We start from the raw sequence: 15,633 nt of genomic DNA, 5'->3' as shown, positions 1-15,633 counted from the left end.
AAGGCAACCCGTGAAATGGAGAAAATATTTGCAAATCATATATCTGATAAGGACTTGACATTCAGAACATATAAAGAATTCCTCTAACTTAGCTACAGCAATCACAGCAAACAACAACCTGATTATAATGGGCAAAGGGAGGGGTTAGTGTTAGGGTTAGAGTTAGGGTTAGGGAGGGGGGCAAGAATGGAGGAAGGAAGGACTGTATAGAGGGAAAAGAGGGGTGGGAGGGGTGGGGGGGAAGGGAAAAAAATAACAAAATGAATCAAACAGCATTACTCTATGTAAATTTATGATTACACAAATGGTATGCCTTTACGCCATGTACAAACAGAGAAACAACATGTATCCCATTTGTTTACAATAAAAAAAAATAATGGGCAAAGGACTGGAATGGGTGTTTTTCCAAAGAACTTACATAATTGACTAATTAGCACATGTAAAAATGTTCCACATTACTAATCATTAGGGAAACATGAATCAAAATCGCAATGAGGTACCACTTCACACCTATCATGATGTCTATTAAAACAAACAGAAATAATAAATGGTGAGGATGTGGACAAGTGGAACCTTTGTACACTATTTGGTGGGAATGTAAAATAGTATAGCCACTGTGCAAAAACAGTATAGTGGTTCCTCAAAACATTAAACAAATTACCATGCGATCCAGCAATTACACTACTTGTTATATATTATGGTTCAGATATGAGGCATACCTCAAAAGTTCATGTACAAAATAATGCAAGAATGTTCAGAGGTGAAATTATTAACTTATAAGAGTAACCTAATTTCTATTAGATTAATATCCTATTTCAGAGGATTCATCATGAATAAAAATGCATTAGATTTATGAGTGTTGATTTTGTATCCTACTACTTTACCGAATTCATTTATGATTTCTACAAGTTTTCTGGTGGAATTTTTTGACTCCTCTAAATATACAATCATGTCATCAGCAAATAGTGATAGTTTGAGTTCTTCTTTTCCTATTAGTATCCCTTTAATTTCTTTGTTCTGTGTAATCGCTCTGGCTGGAGTTTCAAGGGTGATGTTGAATAGAAGTGGTGAAAGAGGGCATCCCTATTGTTATGGGGCAAAACTTAAGAACAGACCGATCACCACTGAGAAGTCCAAATTTGAGAGTCTTTATTAAGCCAGCCAACTGACTGTCTCACACAATGCCCCCAAAAATGGCTATTGGGAGAACAGCCCCGACCACAGGGTTGTAGGGGTTCTTATACCAAAAATCACATCAATCATAAGTGTCTGTTGCTATGATTCAAAATTACAAACTAACATCATGAGATCATTGACAGAGGGAGAAGTGGGTCAAATTGACCCTTACCTAGGTACAAACTAAAGAATGGTTGCTAACATCCACACAATTACTGTTTACATTGTACATTGGTTAAGAGCAATAGAGATCAAAGGAGAGCAATTTTTACTACATAGGAGTTGCCATTGTATATTATTAAGCTTGTCACGCTAAGTAACTGATGATGGGCACAGAGGTGGGGTATTCCCATGGGAGAAGCTTATTTCCTACATAACATGGAGTCTTAGAGCAAAATGGAGTCTGTTTAGTCATTTCCCTTACAGTCTGGCCTATAACAATCTCATGGAGCCAGATCTGTTAGCCCATCACACCTATCTTTTTCCAGTTTTTAGGGGAAATGCTTTCAGTTTCTCTCCATTTAGAATGATGGCCATGGGCTTAGCATAGGTAGCCTTTACAATGTTGAGGTATGCTCCTACTATCCCCATTTTTTCTAGTGTTTTGAACATGAAGGGGTGCTGTATTTTATCAAATGCTTTTTCTTCATCTATTGCAGTAATCATATGATTCTTAACTTTAAGCCTGTTGATGTGGTGAATTACATTTATCAATTTCCGGATGTTGAACCAACCTTGCATCCCTGGGATAAAACCCACTTGATTGCACTGTCTTTTTAATATGTTTTTGTATGCAATTTGCTAAAATTTTGATAAGAATTTTTGCATCTATGTTCATTAGGGATATTGGTCTGATTTTCCTTGATGTGTCTTTGTCTGGTTTTGGTATCAGGGTGATATTAACTTCATAGAATGAGTTTGGAAGGTTTCCCTACTCTTCTATTTCATGGAATACTTTGAGGAGTTTTGGAATAAGTTCTTCTTTGAAGGTCTTTCAGAACTCGACTGAGAATTCATCTAGTCCTGGCCTTTTCTTGGTTGGTAGTCTTTTGAAGTCTTCTTCTATTTCATTACTTGAAATTGAAGTATTTAAATTGTGTATGTCTTTCTGATTCAGTTTGGGTGGATCATATGTCTCTAGAAACCTGTCGATGGCTTTGAGATTTTCTATTTTGTAGAAGTATAGATTTTCAAAATAGCTTCTGATTAGGAAAATTACCCCATTCACAATAGCCTAAAAAAAAAATACTTGGGAATCAATCTAACAAAAGAGGTGAAAGACCTCTACAATGAGAACTACAAAACACTGAAGAAGTTAAAGAAAACCTTAGATAATGGAAAGATCTCCCATGTTCTTGGATAGGAAGAATTAATATTGTCAAAATGGCCATACTACCAAAAGTGCTATACAAATTCAATGCAATTACAATTAAAATCTCAATGATGTAAGTCATAGAAAAAGAGCAAGCAATCATGAAATTCATTTGAAGAATAAGAGTCCCAGAAAAACTAAAACAATCCTTAGCAGGAAGAACAAAGCAGGTGATATTGCAATACCAGAACTTCAACTATACTACAGAGCAACAGTAACAAAAATGGCATGGTATTGGCACCCCAAATAAAGATGTAGACCAATGGTACAGAATAGAGGACAGAGAGACAAACCCACATAAATACAGTTATCTCATACTAGATGAAGGTGCAAAAAACATACAATGGAGAAAAGATAGTTATTTCAACAAATAGTCCTGGGAAAACTGGAAACCCATTTGCAGCAAAATGAAACTAAACCCCTATCTCTCATCCTGCACAAAACTCAACCCAAAATGAATCAAGAACCTAGGAATTAGACCAGAGACCCTGCACCAAATAGAAGGAAAAGTAAGTCCAAATCTTCATCATGTCATCTTAGGACCAGACTTCCTTAAAACGACTCTCAAAGCACAAGAAATAAAAGCAGAAATTAATAATTGGGATAGATTCAAACTAAAAAGCTTTTTCTCAGCAAAGGAAACAATCAACAATATGAAGAGTCTACAGAGTGGGAGAAAATCTTTGCACACACTTCAGATAGAGCACTAATCTCCAGAATCTATAAAGAACTCAAAAAATTTTACACAAAGAATACAAATAAACCAATCAATAAATGGGCTAAGGAAATGAACAGACAGTTCACAGAAGATCTACAAGCAATCAACACATACATGAAAAAATGTTCAACATCTCTAGTAATAAGAGATATGCAGATCAAAACTACCCTAAGATTTCATCTCACCCCAATTAGAATGACTATTATAAAAAATACAAGCAACAATAGGTGTTAGTGAGGATGTAGTGTAAAAGGTACACTTGTACATTGCTGGTGGGGATGCAAATTGGTGCAGCCACTCTGGAAAACAGTGCAGAGATTCCTTAGAAAACTTGGAATGGAACCACCATTTGCCATTTGACCCAGCTATCCCACTACTTGTTTTATACCCAAAGGAGTTAAAATCAGCATACTACAGTGACTCAGCTACATCAATGTTTATAGCAGCTCAATTCACAATAGCTAGGTTGTGGAACCAACATAGATGCCCTTCGATAGATGAACGGATAAAGAAACTGTGGTATACATACACAATGGAATATTATTCAGCCATGAAGAAGAATAAAATCATGACATTTGCAGGTAAATGTATGGAGTTGGAGAATATCATGCTAAGTGAAATAAGCCAATCCCCAAAAAGCAAAGACTGGATGATTTCTCTGATAAGTGGATGATGATCCATAATGGCATGGGGAGGCAAGAATGGTGGAAGTATGGATTGTATAGAGGAAAATGAGAGGTGGGGAGTGGGTGGGGGGAAAGGTAGAAAACAGAATGAAACAAACATCATTACCATATGTACATGTATGATTAAACAAATGGTGTGAGTCCGTGTACAACCAGAGAAATGAAATGTTGTACCCCATTTGTGTGCAATGAATCAAAATTTTAAAGAAAGAGTTGTAACCTAATCAGTGGGTTAATCCACTAATATGGATTAACTGTGCAGTAATTGTAGGCAGTTTAGGTGTGATTGGAGAAAGTAGGTCACTCAGGGCATGTCTTTGTGGTTGATGTTTTGTCCCTGGTAAGTGAAGCTCTGCTTCCTGGTTGCTCTGGCCTGAGTTGCATTCCTCTACCCCATCTTTCCACCTTGATTTTCTGCCTCACCTTGGGCCCAGAGCAATGGAGTCAGCTGATCATGGACTGAATCTCTAAAAGTGTAAGCCAAAATAAAGTTTTCTCCTCTTCTCTGCTGTTCTTATCAGGTGTTTTGGTTGCAGCAATGCAAAGGTCGACTAAAATAGCATATTCCCAAAAGAATTGAAAGCAGGGACTCAGATATTTGTACACCAATGGTCATAGCAGCATTATTCACAATAGCTAAAATATGGAAACAACCCAATATTCATTGATAGATGAACAGATAAACAATATGTAGTATATATGTACAATAGAATATTATTCAAACTTTAAAAAGAAGAAAATCTTGCCACATTCTATAACATGGATGAACCTTGAGGACATTATGCTAAGTGAAATAAGCCAGTCACAAAATGACAAACACTGTATGATTCCACTTATATGAAGTTTCCAGAGTAGTCAAATTTTTAGAAACAGAAAGTAGAATGGTGGTTTCCAGGAACTGGGGAAGAGGAAAATGGGGAGTTATAGTTCAATGGGTACACATTCACATTTTCAGTTTGGGAAGGTGAAAAAGTTCTGGAGATGGATGGTTGTGATGATGTACAACAATATGAAAATAATACCATAGATCTGTATACTTAAAATGGTAAGTTTTCTGTATATCTTATAATACATAAACAAATAAATATGTAATTAGCTAACCTTAAGAACAGTAAATAAGAGACAAAAATCCATGTACTGATGAACCTTATACTAGGGAGAAAGAAACTGTTGACCAAATGAAAAAAAACCACATGGTTGTGAGATCAGTTTGAATGAATGCTATAGCCTTTCTGTGGTTTAATAGAGGTCTGAAAATCAACTGGCTTTTCAGGCAGTGACCACTGACAAGGGGTGGTGGTGGGATCAGAGCTTGGATGGTAATAATAGCTGTAGTGGCCTGTGTTTGTTTTTGCTTTTTACTGCCCAACAGGTTTTCTCATTCTCCCTCAGGTGTCATGTTGTGCCTTTGTTCCCTTTCTAAGAAAATAAAAGAGCAAAACAGAATAAAATTCAGGGATGAGTACATTATCTAAAATGATTAACCAGAAGTCTTGCCCTGATTTCTTCACTTCCAGATGAAGGAAATATAGTCTAACCTCTGTGACCATACTGCAAGGGTGCAGGGTTGGAGATGCCAGTGACAAAGGACAATATGCCAATTAGAAAAAATGCTGACATAAAAGATGATGAGAGAGAAATTCCTGATGGCATTAAGTTTCATTCCCCTAGGCTCTGTTTCTGTATCTCTTCCTTCAATTCTCTGGTCTAACTCAATATTCTTTTTAGCCATGTGGGCCAATCAAATTACTTTTTTGTTTAAGCTAATTTGAGGCAGGTCTCTGTCACATGCAATTTAAAGTCTTGAATAAATTGAAAGAAATGTAAGACTCCCCTTTAAAGATTCCCAGAAATACTGGGGAGAGGGAAACTTTTCAAAGTGGTAGTGGACATTCTGGAGTGTGGAGGAAGAGGGAAGAAAGGGATGAAAAGAGGAAATATGGATGATGGCTATTAATGTGAATTCATTTGTATCTAAATAACTGGTTAGACCAAGTGATAATGGGATTATGTTTGAAGTTGGGATGATAATGGTACCTACCTTAAAGGGTTGTTGAAGAGATTAAATGACGTAACAGTATTCATTGAAGAAAACCCCAATATCCCTCTAGGTGTTTCAAACAGAGGTTAATTTAATCTCAGGAAATTGATTACAAAAGTTTGGAAGGGCTGAAGGTGCAAAAGACTCACATTGGTATTACCTGGGTATTGATAACTGCTACAAGGCACAGCTCTCCAAGACTGGGGTAGCAAAGACAAGGAAAATTGGAAATGCCTAAATTCTATGAGTATGCACAGACAAAGTTGCTGGGACTCCTTGATCAAATAGATATTTCTGGAGCCCAGAATCACCTGCAGTTACTTGGTGCTTCCACTGCAGAAGTCAAGTGCCTAATGCTTCCCTGTTCTCTCCTACTTTATTATCTTGTACAAGGACCTTCTAGAAGTAAAAGCTAGCCAGAAGTTAGCTGGCAAGAGACTTTTGGCCCAATCCTAGCAGTATAGGGAAGATGATAGAAAGTTAGATGTAGACCTAAGCACCCACAGAGAGCTTCTCAAAGGAAATTGAAAGGATTGAGATAATGTATGCAAATTGCATAATATGATGCCTGTTATATAGTAAGCACTCAAAAATTGTAGTGATATGAATGTTTCTGAGTATAAATACACACATATAATAGTCACTTTAAATGGATCTACTTTGCTTGTGTTAAATAGCTCTTCACTAACTAGAATATTTTTCTTTTTCCTCCCCGTCTTCTCTTCTACAATATTGTTGCATATAGAATATTTTCTGATTTATTTTCAAATATTTTGTTGCCAGAATTAGATTTAAAAACTTTTGTTTTATAAAGTGCTCTAAAAATGTTAATGTAGCATGTGAACATTTTCTAATATATTTCACTTTGCTTAATGCCTATAAAATATGGGTTGCCACTTGTCTACAACTTGCTTGTTGAACCCTATTAAATATGAATATCCTTGTGACCCACTTTCATTTCATTTCTGTGTTTTTTCCCTGCATTTTGTTGCTCAAATGTCTGAACTTTAAAGTGCAATGAAACTTGCATTAACGTAAATCTTGGAGATGATAGTTGCATTTGAATTCCTTTATGAAGGCAGCTTAGATCTGAGACTTTCATTCTGCAGTGTTTCAGCCCATTCTGTCAAAGTTGTGCTAATTTTTCAGACTTCTTCACAGCAGTCACCAAAATGGTCCCCCATTTCTCTGAACTTAGTTTTTCTACTAAGTCCATATTTTGAAGTCAACCCATAAAGGCAGTTTCTAGTTAGTAGAGCCTTTTCTAAACTTGGTTCCTGTGGTCATGCTCAACAGTGGAATAATGTCACTGAGTGGCAGGTAATAAATTGGAAAAATGAAAATGAAATTAAAAAACAGAAAATAAAATAAAACAGGGACTATTCCAATTTACCTTTGTCTAGTCAGTAGTCAAATATCAGATAGACATGAATTATGACAACACAGGCTTATATTTCACAACCCATTCTCTACTTTGTGTTCTGTCAAATATATTGGTTGGTCAGTGTTATGGTTTGTATATGAGGTTTCCCCCCAAAGCTCCTGAATAAATCATGTGGAGGTGAAATGATTAGATTATGAGAACTGTAACCTAACCAGTAGATTAATTAATTTGATGGATTAATAATTTGAAAGGACTACTGTACTGGGTGTCAACTGTAGGCAGGTGCGGCATGGCTGCAGAAGGTGGGTCAGTAGGGTTATGCCTATGGATTTCCTTGTTATCTCATTGAGTATCTCATATATCAGTTCCCTTTTCTCTAATTCTCCCATCTTGCTGTAGAATAGCCCATTACCATCTCTCCCCTAGCATAGTGCACCAGTCTCCTGACCAGGTGTCCTGCCTCCAGGTGATTCTCCCTCTAATCCATCCAAAACTTGCTGCTAAACTAGTCTTTCTACAATCTGTACATGAGCCTATACATTGCCTTTTTAAAGTTCTGTTAGTCAGTAATGCTCTCTATTAACTCTATCTGGCTCTCCACTCTTTTAGATACATGGTAGGATAACACTTTCTCACCCCCTAAGTTAGGTGTGCTCATGTGACTTACTATGGCAAATGAAATGTGGGCAGAAGTGGTGCAAGATATCTTGGGGTAGAAGTTTTAAGAGCCAGTAAATGATTTGCCCCATTCTCGGTCCTTTTGGCTCCAGATGGTGGCTGCTTTGTAGACCTGGGTCCAAGAGTGAGAGACCCTCATACTACTCACAATGGAAATGTAGCATGAGTAAGAAATCAATCCTCTTGTTTTAAGTCACTTTTTAATTTTTTAAAATTTGTTCTAATTGGTTATACTTGAAAGTAGAATGCATTTTGACACATTGTACACAAATGGAGCACAACTTCTCATTCCTCTGGCTGTACATCATGTTGAATAACACAGTAGTGTAATCATACATGTATATAGGGTAATAATGTCTGTCTCATTCTATCATCCTTCCCATCTCCACAACCCCACCCCTCCCCTCACTCCCCTCTGCATAATCCATAGTTCATTCATTCTTCCCTACCCATCCCCAACTATGGATCAGCATCCTCTTTTCAGAGAAAACATTTGGCCTTTGGATTTTTGGGATTGGTTCATTTCACTTAGCATGATATTCTCTAGTTCCATTCATTTACCTGAAAATGCCATAATTTCATTCTTCTTTAAGACTGAGTATATTCCATTGTGTATATGTACCACATTTTCTTTATCCATTCATCTGTTTAAGGCACTTATTTTGTAGATTTTATTGTAGTACAATCTGGCACATTTTGAGTAATGCAAAAATGAAGGTAAAACTTGAACTCCTTATCAAAATATTGATGATCTTTTTACAATCTGACCCATACTTTCCAACTTCATCTTAAACTATTCCTCTTCCCACACTCTATACTCTGGACCAATACACTCTGTATTTTCCTGCTTGTTATTTTCTCTTCCACCTCTGCTTCCAACTCAGCCTGCCCCGAAACTATCCTAGTAGTCTCTTCCTCCTTAAAGTTCCATAGTATTGGGGCTGGGGATGTAGCTCAGTTGGTAGAGTGCTTGCTTCGCATGCACAAGACCCCGGGTTCAATCCCCAGCACCAAAGAAAAAAAAAAGTCCCATAGCATTTTTTTTTCTGGATCACTTTCCTGCATATATAAGTTTCTTACATATGTATCTACTCTACTGTTTGCCTTTTAAGTCAAGGTTTGTGTCTAAATTATCTTCGTGAGTACCTAGAAAATTTATAGCAATGCCCTTCATGTTTGTCCCCAAATGTTTGTCAAATGAATATACTCTATTCCTGAAATACACTATACTTCTAACATACATCTTAATTTTAGTGTTTTCTTTTTAGATATACGTGATGTTAGAGTATATTTTGACATATTATACATGTATGGAGTAAAGCTTATTCTAATTAGGCATACATCTTAATTTTGGGGGTAAGGTTGATTTTGTGTCACTGAGTGGATTAGGGAGATGGTAGAGAATAACTCCGTTAAAGTGTGGGGAAGGTGATTAGGGGTATGGGATGGAGAAGGAAATAGGGGAGGAAACAGTGAAATTAACGCATTGTTACCTGGCATCTGTTTGAAACCTAACACTGTGCTGGGAACTGCAAAGAATTTATAGAAAGAAGACATTATTACTGACCTAAGTGGACTTACTGTCAGGTTCAAAGTGTCATGTGTATCAAAACACGTAGAACACACAGAGATCGTAGTACAGACTTGAGTTACTAGGCTCCTGTTCCACATAGCGACTTTTCAACTATTTCTGAAATATGCTATTATGTCACTAAGGGAAAAAATTTCAGGCAAGATTAGTGTCAGTTTATCTCAATTAAGACTTCTCTAAGTATTTCAATTTTGTGGAGCTCATTCACAAGTTCCAATTGTTGCAGAACCAAACCATGACCAAAGGTAGTCTGGTTGTGAAACCGGAAAAGACTGGCTGAATTGAAACTTGTTCCTACCAGGTTTTCTGTGGTTGATTTTGTTTTGTGTGATTGGGTAGCATTTTCTCTCCCCAGAGCTCTTTGAAGCAATTTGACATGACTTGAATATATTTGTATGTGGCATGATGCTCAGTAGTGTGCCAGTAAATGTTTAGCAATCATCACATGGGCCTGTGAGACCCTGATTTGTAACATTTGTCAATTTCCAAGTGTAAACACTTCCACCATGGCCAACTCTAAACTGCCAATTGAATATCGCTGAATGTGGAGTTAGGAAGATATATTGTGCCATGAGTTATCAAGAGCCCTTACAAACAGGCTCTAGCATGCTACTTGGTGTGAGAGGTGGCAAGGAAGCAGGCAGAATGAGGGGTGGGGGAGGGCAAGAATTTAAAAAGAAAACAAAACAAAAAAAGAACTGCTTTGAAAACTCTAAAGGAAGAAGCAAGATCAGAGGTTTGGGTAATTTTGAACTACTCAGTTAACCTCCTGAAAAACTGAAAGTTATTGTTGTTAAGCCTCACTGTTAAGAGTTTTGAGCCTGGCAGGGAGGTGCATACCTGTCATCCCAGCTACCATGGAGGCTGAGGCAGGAGTATTGCAAGTTTGAAGCCAGCCTTGGCAGCTTAGCAAGGAAGGAGAAGGAGAACATGAAAACAATCCCCAAAATAGTGCTGGACTTTTGACTGAGTTTTTTTTTTTCCCCCATAGTGACAAATAACTTCAATTTTCACTGTAGGGGATTTCTAAACACTGGATTTGCATTTTTAAACAGTTGCTTACTTTATGTTGATACAAATCAGAACAGTGGTTACCTCCTGGGGATAGAAGGGAAGCTTTCTGGGGTGCTGAAAACTTTTCCATGTCTTGATCTGGATGGTGATTACTTATATATTCATTTATATCTCTATAATAAATAAATGAAAAATTTGCTCATTTTGGACTTCCTTTCCTCTGCCTCTGAAATATTTCTTCCAGGTGTATATTAGATTAAAAATAATGGGAAGGAGGTGGGAGACAGGGAAGAAATACAAATTATCTTATTAGGTGATGTATGTATGAATTACTGTACTATATATAGAATGTGTTTTTGCATGGTGTACATTTCACATAGTGCATTATTCATTACGCACACGATGGTATTAGATAGGAAATTGGGATCAGGTAAATAACACCAGGAAGTAATGACTGTTGGCATTACATGTAATCTGTTTTCCTGGAACAAACTGCAAATGTATTCTGTTTGGAATTAATACAGTATTTTAAATTTTATCCATAAAAATGACTTATGAGTTTGAATCCATTAGTTTAATGGAATATCACAATCATTATTCCAAACTTATTTATATTGCAATCAGTAGAATGGGATGTCTCTTCTGAATAAGAAAATGAATGTGAATGCCAAAGATTTTCTCTTATTTAATTTTAATAATTGTAAATCATCATATGTGATCTGTATTTTTCATATTTATGCCTGTAAAGTAAATCCCTCAAGAAAAGGCAGAAGAAGGAAAAGCCACATTAAGACTCGAAAACTGTTCCTCTCGATAGTTTTGGGTTTTATATTTCAACAAATGAAGTGATCAGCATTAAGGTATGGTCCCTATGAGGGTGGGGTTGAAGATAGAGGTTGAGAACAAGGGAAAGCCCATGGTATGACATTCATTGCTTGAGCCTTTTCAGAGGGGCCTTGCTTTTCACTAAAACATTTGTCAATTTTAGAGCTTCCAATCAAGATTGTGGAAGATCCTGGAATGTTAATTTTGTCAGAAGGAATGTTCAAAAGAGGTTAAGTGAAATATTGTTGGCTCTGTTGCCTCTGGAAATGAGCCCATGAGCAGGCTTGAAATTTTAGTGTTAGGTGTGCATCACCTTGGTTTGTAATGTTGCATCAGCAGGATGGCCCAATTAAAGTATACTGCTACTTATAAGTTGTGTTTAGCAAGTTTTTTTTAACCTCTCTGTGCCTCAGTTTCTTTATTTGCAAGAGTATCTACATCATAGGCTTGTTGTGATGATTGAATGTGTAATTTTCCTCTCATATCGAGGCCTGTGGATTTATCATTTAATTAAATATCTTACTTATAGGATATTAATAGAATCAGAGCTCTGAAACCTGAAAAGTCTAGATGAAGGTAAATTAAGTAATAGACATACTCTTTTAAAAAAATTTTGTAGTTGTAGATAAACACAATACCTTTATTTTATTCATTTATTTATAAGCAGTGCTGTGGATGGAACACAGTGCCTCACACGTGCTAGGCAAGCACCTTACCACTGAGTCACAACCCCAGTCCAGACAAATTCTTTTGTTCTTCTCAAGATATATGAATGTGCTTTCCTCTTTTGCTTTTTCAGATACATGACTTTCTGCCTAGTTGGCTCAAAGCATCTGTTTGCTCAGGGATGGTGAGAGGAGGGTAGAATCAGGACTTATATAGTAAGAATTAAAAGAGAAAAAAGCAGTATTTCATTTCTGGTTTTCAAAACAGAATTTTCAGATTCAAAGCAAGAAAACAGACCTGAATTCCAGACTTTATTAAGAGGGAAAGGGGTTTTCTAAATTCCTTTATTCTCTTCTTTATCTTATAAAGAAATCCTGGGCTATGTTAATCATAAAGTTTAACCTGAGGGCCCTTTTGGTCAGGCAAGAATAGGTAGAGGGATTATAAAGTCTATTTCTGATTATTCTGGATTGAAGGAAGGAGGATAGAGAGAGGTCAAGACAGAGATGAAATGTAGTCAGGGATTAAGCAATCTCCCATTATTGGGCCAAAGTTCTACAGTAAACAGGGATCTGTCCTTTTTCTAGTTTAGGACTCTGGAAGGAGGTAACTACACATGATACAAAATAAATTTGGTAGACAAGAATGGTTTTGCAGAGAGAGAACCAGAGTTTAGGTTTTCAGAGCTGTGCCCTTGGTGGAGTATGGAATCACAGACTCTGACATCCTCCTATACTTTCAAGGCAGCAGACACTATGGCTGTTGAGGTTACAAGAGTAAGTCACCATGACAGGGACAAAATAGCCTGTACCTGGGGCAAGACCAGAGGAGGGTTACAGGCAGTCTTCCAGGAAGGGGGTTCCATAACACCTTTAAGATTCCAGTGAGACCGAGTTAGCTGGAAAATTGGCCAGGTCATGATCACACCAAAGGCAAAATTGGCCATAATCGATTCTAGTTGTAAGCTCTTGCCCAGCATAATGCCCAGAAATGCGAGTATTGTACCTTAGGGACCACCAATCCCAGAAGCAGCACAGACCAGTCTCTGCACAGCAGAGAACAGTGAGAAACCAAAGGACACATTGAGATCTTGATGGACCGTCTACCTTCTGCCACCATGAGGTCACTTACTGTCACATACTGTCCTCGATGCCTGGAGTATGGGCCAGAATTACTAAAGATGAACAATTTTACTTTAAAAGAGATTATTTGCAGAAGACATGTTTGGGTAACCCTAAGATGGTGGCTGGCATTGAGCCAAGAGGTGGTGCATAGTTAGTGTTAACACGGCGTGATCTACTTTTGCCTGATTAGTTAATGTCTCCTTTGTGCTAGTGGTCAACAGATATTCCTCATTCTTTCTTGATTGGTACTGAGGGGCGTGCTTCAATTGTGCTAATCCTAAGCTGAATGGCTAACTTAGGTATATAAGACACGCACCTATAGGAAGCACCTCGGATAAACAGCACTTCTGAATGATGACAGAATGCAGGTTGCAGATGGCAGAACGCAGGATAAGCCACACCTCTAGATCGCTGGGTGGAGTATAAGCAGCACCTCTGATAGATCGCAGAAGGCAGATGGCAGATCACAGATCACAGTGATCTGTGATCACAGATCGCAGTACTCGGGATGCACCATAGACACGCCTTTAGCACGCACTTCTAGCACGCACCTTTAGGACACAGGATGTAGGATGCACCTTTAAGAAGAAGCAGCAGAACTCTAAAAAGAAGTAGCATCTCTGAAAGTGTAGCCTCTCCCATAAACAAAGATTCTCTCTTAAGCAAAGACTCTCTCTTATGCAAAGCCTTTCTCTCTCTCTTCTCTCAAAGCATCTCTTCCTCTATAAACTAATGAACAAGCAAGAAAGCAGCCCACTAAGAAAGATAGTAGAAGTAGTTCGTTTCCAGTCCACCTTTGATAAATACCCGCGCAATTGTTGCTACAGGCGGTAACAATATCCACGCGACTGTTGCCGCAGGCGGCGACAATTATTGAAGAAAGGATGAGTTGTTGGAGAAAAAGAAAGACACTGAGATTTATTGGGGAGTAATACCTGTAACAGAGAAGGAAGACAAGATTGGGCAGGAGGAGCCATGAGATTTGATGCAAACCTGACAAATTTCTGCCAGTTTGAAGGGGGAATTCTGGAGCAGATTGCTTTTGGATAGAAATAGCTAGACCTTTGTACCACTACTTTTATTAGTCATTGGCTAGGGTCTGCTCCTAGAAAGCATGATCTTGGTTGAAGAACTGATGGCAAACCTGAAGGTGCTAATGGCTGGTGGCTGTCAAATAATTACTCTTTGCATCTGGGAAATAAGTCCTTCTGGAATACAGATCTGAGTTACACATCCATTGATCTATCATAGTCTACCCAATTATGTTATCTGTTCCTTTTCTCTGTACATGTTCAGGAAGAAAGTCATCTATGGGCTCTTGGCCTTTTTTTTTTTTTTTGTACTGGTAGTGAGCCCATGGACACTCTACCACTGAGCTACATCCCCAGCCCTTTTTATTTTTTATTTTGAGGCAAATTCTTGCTAAGTACCTTAGGGTCTTGCTGAGGCTGGCCTCAAACTTGTGATCCTCCTGCCTCAGTCTACTGAGTCACTGGAATCATAGGTGTGTGCCACCATGCCTGGATCTTTGCCTTTTAAGAAAAGGGGATGGCTGGGCATGGTGGTCCACATCTGTAATTGCAGTGACTCAGCAGGCTGAGGCAGGAGGATCACAAGTTCAAAGCCAGCCTGAGCAACTCAGTAAGGCCTTAAGCAATTTAGTGAGACCCTGTCTCTAAATAAATAGGGCTGGGGATGTCGCTCAGTGATTAAGCACCTCTGAGTTCAATCCATGGTACCAAAAAAGAAAAGAAAGATAAAAGAACAGCAGGGGATACTAAGATACCTTGCCTGGTGGTGGGGTATGACTGGTGTTGCTTCCCTCTTCTACTATCCATTCTGAATTGTCATCACCCTTGTCTATAATCATGGCAGATTTTGGTGACTTATTTTGTTTTGACTCAAACTCATTCTTGAAAGATCAAACTCCTTTGTAAGCATACCCTTCTTGGACTGGTGTTGATGCATATGTTCATTCACAGTAAGAATGGGTAAGAGAATCTGAGTTCCACACATATTCCTATCTGCTCTTATTTGAAATATTATTCCTCTCTCCTCCTGTCAAGCAGGGTCAATTATGCCTTGCAGGATGGTGAGTCCTCTCCTTAGCTACTGGTCAATAAACACAAGGAACCCAGGGTCCAACTGGCAGTCATAGTTTGGTGTTCAAGGGGATTCTTGTGTCCCCTGGTGAAAGCATACCACTTTGGGGATCAGGATCACCAACACTATAAAGCTTAGCATTTCAGGGGTAGGTAGGAAACACAAAATCTCCAATGAGTCACTGGGAGTGGTGGTTAGTGGGGCCATACCTGCTTCTACTCCTTTGAACCATCTATTTTTCCTTTAGAGGACATA

General features: G+C 38.1%; 1 pseudogene; it reads right to left on the bottom strand.

Annotated features, from left to right (window-relative positions):
• Window positions 1-13,097, bottom strand: part of LOC124971639 (tyrosine-protein kinase Fer-like) — an 80,565-nt pseudogene extending 67,468 nt beyond the window's left edge.
• Between the last annotated feature and the right edge of the window lie 2,536 nt (window positions 13,098-15,633).

The sequence above is a fragment of the Sciurus carolinensis genome, chromosome X, assembly GCF_902686445.1.
Source record: "Sciurus carolinensis chromosome X, mSciCar1.2, whole genome shotgun sequence".
NCBI lineage: Eukaryota > Metazoa > Chordata > Mammalia > Rodentia > Sciuridae > Sciurus > Sciurus carolinensis.
This window is presented reverse-complemented; position numbering and strand designations above follow the sequence as displayed.